Below are 6,332 nucleotides of genomic sequence, written 5' to 3'. Positions count from 1 at the left end.
CCAGGAATCCCAGGTCCACAATAAATGTTTGTTTTGTTTGAAAATGTCCATTATTTATGTCCAAATACCTTCTTTTGTTAGAGCGTTTGGTTTACATTTCCAAATGCTAATTCTGGTCAGCGTTATATCGGAGAAAACTTCAAAAAGTGATATTACCGGTTGAAGAAACATTTCAAACTAAGTTGCAGAATCAATCATTAGGATGCTTTTAACATATAGCTTCAATAAAGTTCCAACCAGAGTAACCCCTTGTCTTCATGAGCAATGGAATGCAATGGAATGCAAGTGACTACCATGAGGAATAAGTGAGATCACAAAATGGCTGCTTGATGGACATCTGATATATTCTGCTCTCATTCACTCCCACAACAACATAGAAGCCTCATTACAATTTCTATTGGTGGTTGAAATCTAGTGGAACCCCTAGGCAGTGCAACATCATTCCTATCTCAAGGGGATTTCATTGGGAACTCTGGTGAATACAAACAAGCTCAGATTTCTGACCGCCTGTTTTGATTTCAACTCAGGATTTTGCTTGCCAATAGGAGTTCTGTTATACTCAGACATCATTCAAACAGTTTTAGAAACTTCAGAGTGTTTTCTATCCAATACTAATAATAATATGCAAATATTAGCAACTATGACTGAGGAGTAGGCTGTTTGATATGGGCACCTTTCATCCAAGCTGCTCAATACTACCCCTGCAGCCATAAGAATTTTTATGGTATCTGTGACCAACAGATGTATACCTGTATTCCCAGTCATGTGAAATCCAAAGATTAGGGCCTAATTAATTTATTTCAATTGACTGATTTACTTATATGAACTCTAACTCAGTAAAATCTTTGAAACGGTTGCATGTTGCATTTATTTTTTGGCCCACTCTACTCTCTGTCCTTGTAGCCAAGAAGCTGCCCAAGATCGAGGTGGAGGGTGGAGCCGGGGCAGGGGGCCGGACCAGGACTGGAGTGGACCTTCAGGAGCCCGCCCCCCAGGGCCGCAGCAGTCAATGCTGTGGCGGGAGCAATTAGCCGTTAGCCAATGAACTGATCGAGTGACCCCAGATGAACTGACAGAGTAACCACAGAACACGAATATCGTCAAGACGACAACCGTGCACGGAATAGAGAGGAACGACGCAGGAACCGTTTTCACCGACCACACTGAGATTAACTGCCGAGCTGATCTGTTCCCTCCCTTAAATCGAAAGGAGTCCCTTTTTTAAATCATAGAGGGAATCAATGCTCTCACATACTCTATCCCTCTACTATATCGCCCTTTCAAATCGTCCCCCTCTCACTTTATTTGAAATCTAAATGGATGCTCTTTTTTAAAGGACATCAATCATACCATCAGCTATTAGCCATTTTTGTACAGGTGGTAGGAGCATTTTGTGATTGTAAAGTTGTTTATTCTTCTATCCAATCATTGTCTTCCTTCCATATTGATCTTCCTCATCTGGAAACTGGAAGGGGACAATGTATCTTACAATGTTTCTCCAGATCTGTCCACTTTATATATGATTATTAGCCTTTGTTTATTGCTACCACTGTTCTTCTGGCACGTGTGGGGGATGATTTGATAGAACACACCTAGATAATATGTAGTTCTGTCCTTGAGCTGGTCTTGTCTATTAATGTTCTGATTTATGTCATGTTTTGTGTGGACCACAGGAAGAAATGCTGCTGCTTTTGCAACAGCTAATGGGGATCCTAAAAGTACCTAATGTGGTTTCCGACACGTGACAAATTGTAACGGTAAACAGTGTGCATTTAACATCTAGTACATCATACAGTTATCTTTAGCATCATGTTTTTAAATCTAAGATAAATGTAAGAATGTAAGACCTGAAAATAAAAAAAAGATGGCAAGATTTTCTTGCCCAAAATGTAAATTGTGAATGGGATTACTTTTTTAATATAATAATTTATTTTCTGATATTATAAAACAGAGATCAATGGTGGTATGAAGTGTGTGTGCTGCGTTATAATTTTGAACCCCAACTCTAAAACATTGTTTTATATTTAGGTAAGGTTAAAACTGACAATAAGGATGGTTTTGAGGGGAGTGGAATCCCATTCGCTTTTTTTATTAGATAAATGAGATGGGGAGACAGACGAGATTGAATGGATTAGGATCTCTTTTAGTCCCCATTTGGACTAATCTTCCACGAGTCCTTAAACATTAAAATACAATTTATAATACGGTCACATTTTCACATATAACACACTATTACAAACATACAAAATACACTGACATATTGACCAGATAAATACTCTAACAGTCTGAAAAGATAGATGTATTGCTCCATCTACCATGGACCCCCTCTTCTAAAATTATCTGCCAAAATTGTTGCAACCCCTATTACTAGCCTGTTCAACCTCTTTCGTATCGTCTGAGATTCCTATTGATTGGAAAGCTGCCGCGGTCATCCCCCTCTTCAAAGAGGGAGACACTCTAGACCCAAACTGCTACAGACCTATATCTATCCTACCCAGCCTTTCTAAGGTCTTCGAAAGCCAAGTCAACAAACAGATTACCGACCATTTCGAATCTCACCATACCCTCTCTGCTATGCAATCTGGTTTCAGAGCTGGTCATGGGTGTACCTCAGCCACGCTCAAGGTCCTAAACGATATCATAACCCCCATTGATAAGAGACATTACTGTGCAGCAGTATTCATCGACCCTGCCAAGGCTTTCGACTCTGTCAATCACCACATTCTTATTGGCAGACTTGACAGCCTTGGTTTCTCAAATGATTGCCTCACCTGGTTCACCAACTACTTCTCAGAGTTCAGTGTGTCAAATCGGAGGGCCTGTTGTCCGGACCTCTGGTAGTCTCTATGGGGGTGCCACAGGGTTCAATTCTCGGGCTGACTCTCTTCTCTGTATGCATCAATGATGTCGCTCTTGCTGCTGGTGATTCTCTGATACACCTCTACGCAGACGACACCATTCTGTATACTTCTGGCCCGTCTTTGGACACTGTTAACTAACCTCCAGACGAGCTTCAATGCCATACAACTCTCCTTCCGTGGCGTCCAACTGCTCTTAAATACAAGTAAAACTAAATGCATGCTATTCAACCAATCACTGCCCGCACCTGCTCGCCCGTCCAGCATCACTACTCTGGACGGCTCTGACTTAGAATACGTGGACAACTACAAATACCTAGGTGTCTGGTTAGACTGTAAACTCTCCTTCCAGACTCACATTAAGCATCTCCAATCCAAAATTAAATCTAGAATTGGCTTCTTATATCGCAACAAAGCATCCTTCACTCATGCTGCCAAACATACCCTTGTAGAACTGACCATCCTACCGATCCTCGACTTCGGTGATGTCATCTATAAAATAGCCTCCAACACTCTACTCAACAAACTGGATGCAGTCTATCACAGTGCCATTCGTTTTGTCACCAAAGCCCCATACACTACCCACCATTGCGACCTGTACGCGCTTGTTGGTTGGCCCTCGCTTCATACTCGTCGCCAAACCCACTGGCTACAGGTTATCTACAAGTCTCTGCTAGGTAAAGCCCCACCTTATCTCATTATCTCAGCTCACTGGTCGCCATAGCAGCACCTACTCGTAGCACGCACTCCAGCAGGTACATCTCACTGGTCATCCCCAAAGCCAATTCCTCCTTTGGTCGTCTTTCCTTCCAGTTCTCTGCTGCCAATGACTGGAACAAACTACAAAAATCTCTGAAACTGGAAGCACATCTCCCTCACTAGCTTTAAGTGTCAGCTGTCAGAGCAGCTCACAGATCACTGCACCTGTGCATAGCCCATCTGTAAACAGCCCATCTATCTACCTACCTCATCCCCATACTGCATTTATTTATTTATCTTGTTATTTTGCACCCCAGTATCTCTATTTGCACATTCATCTTTTGCACATCTATCACTCCAGTGTTTAATTGATATATTGTAATTACTTCGCCACCATGGCCTATTTATTGCCTTAACTCCCTTATCTTACCTAATTTGCACACACTGTATATAGACTTTTTCTACTGTATTTTTGAGTGTGTTTGTTTATTCCATGTGTAACTCTGTATGTGTCGAACTGCTTTGCATTATCTTTTTCCAAATGTGATTGTTACGCAACAGGACAGTTAACACAAGAGGCCTGCTAATTATCTATATGTTTCTTATGTTTCAACTTGTCAATTTCAAATTATTTTCTTACAAGTTGTATATTCTAACAACAGATTGAATTCAGGTGTGTTCCGCCTCATTAATTCACATAGAAGTAGCCCATTTCAGTGTTGCGGATCATTTATGTTTGAGGCTTTACAGAGATGGACAAACTTCCCCATTTCTTCTGCAGATCAAGTATGCAGATATGCCGGTCTTGCACATTTTCTGGCTGATGCTCGCATAGCCTCCATTCGTGTTTTCCTCACAAATAATAACTTTGGACATGTGTGCGTTCCTATCAAAGTAAGTGCCGTACTTTCTGTATATGTCGTGTTGTCGTTTCCACTGTAGGATGAATTATGTATGTACAGTTGAAGTCGGAAGTTTACATACACTTAGGTTGGAGTCATTCAAATGTGTTTTTCAACCACTCCACAAATTTCTTGATAACAAACTATAGTTTTGGCAAGTCGGTTAGGATGTCTACTTTGTGCATGACACAAGTAGTTTTTCCAACAATTGTTTACAGATTATTTCACTTATAATTCACTGCGTCACAAGTGGACTGCTCAAGAGCCGTGCGTCCTCCGAAACACAACCCAGCCAAGCCGCACTGCTTCCTGACACAATGCCCGCTTAACCCGGAAGCCAGCCACACCAATGTGCGCCTGGCCGGCCACAGAAGTCACTAGTGCGCAATGGGACAAGAACATCCCTGCCGGCCAAACCGTCCCCTAACCCAGACGACGCTGGGCCAATTGTGCACCGCCCCATGGGTATCCCGGTCACGGCCGGCTGCGACAGAGCCTAGACTCGAATCAGGATCACTGCGGCTACGGATTCCTCTATGACCTAACGTTATATATTTCAAAAACGGCGCAGTAGAAAGGTTTATCAACACATAGTGAACAGCTCACGTTATTTACAGAAGCATGCTTACATGGCAGACCAACCAAACTTCTCTCCCGGCATGTCCAGAACATCCATTATGTCAGCCAATCATGGCTAGCAGGAAGTTTCCTGTTTTTTTCTGTGGCTAAACCAACTAGGCTTGTAATTTAACAATTATATTTGTATTTACGGACAGAATAAGAGTTTGTTAGTAAGCTGGATGAAATTTGACATGTTCCAGAAGGCATTTCTGACAACAAAAGACATGTTTACGTGTGCCTCTCCTGTGAATTAGTGACATATGCCTAGTCTCCTGAAACACCTCACATGTATAAGTAGGCCACTAGACTTGTTGATCCATTGGTTTAACGTATTTTACTGGCAGTTATGGTTCAGTAAAAATCACAACCTGGTCTCAGAGCATTTCATATTATTCTGTATGCAAATCCAAGACACTCCATTTAGTATGATATGTTACGTTTTGTATGGTATGTATTAATTTGTGCATGTCCACACCCGTTTTATATGATATGCTACGAATTATCATTTGTATTATACAGTACCAGTCAAAAGTTTGGACACCTACTCATTCCAGGGTAGAATATTAGTGAAGACATAAACTATGAAATAACACATGGGTTCATGTAGTAACCAAAAAAGTGTTAAACAAATCAAGATATATTTGTATTTGAGATTCTTTAAAGTAGCTAACCTTAGCCTTGACGACAGCTTTGTACACTCTTGGCATTCTCTCAACCAGCGTCATGAGAATGGGATACATTTCAATAAACAGCTGTGCCTTGTGAAATTAATTTGTGGAATTAATTTCCTCCTTAATGCGTTTGAGCCAATCAGTTGTGTTGTGACAAGGTAGGGGTGGTATACAGAAGGTAGCCCTATTTGGTAAAAGACAATCCATATAATGGCCAGAAGAGCTCTGCCTGACTCAAGCCTTCATGGTAAAATTGCTGCAAAGAAACCACTACTAAAGGACAACAATAATAATAAGAAGAGACTTGCTTGGGCCAAGAAACACGAGCAATGGACATTAGACCGGTGGAAATCTGTCCTTTGGTCTGATGAGTCCAAATTTGAGATTTTTGGTTCCAACCGCCGTGTCTTTGTGAGATGCAGAGTAGGTGAACAGATGATGTGATCCTCATGTGTAGATCCCACCATAAAGCATGGAGGAGGAGGTGTGATTGTGTGTGCGGGGGGCTTAGCTGGTGACACTGTCAGTGATTTATTTCGAATTCAAAGCCAACTTAACTAGCATGGCTACCACAGCATTCT

This window comes from Oncorhynchus tshawytscha, linkage group LG25, assembly GCF_018296145.1.
Source record: "Oncorhynchus tshawytscha isolate Ot180627B linkage group LG25, Otsh_v2.0, whole genome shotgun sequence".
In the NCBI taxonomy this organism is placed as follows: domain Eukaryota; kingdom Metazoa; phylum Chordata; class Actinopteri; order Salmoniformes; family Salmonidae; genus Oncorhynchus; species Oncorhynchus tshawytscha.
The sequence above is the reverse complement of the archived record's forward strand: the minus strand, read 5'-3'. Positions refer to the sequence as shown.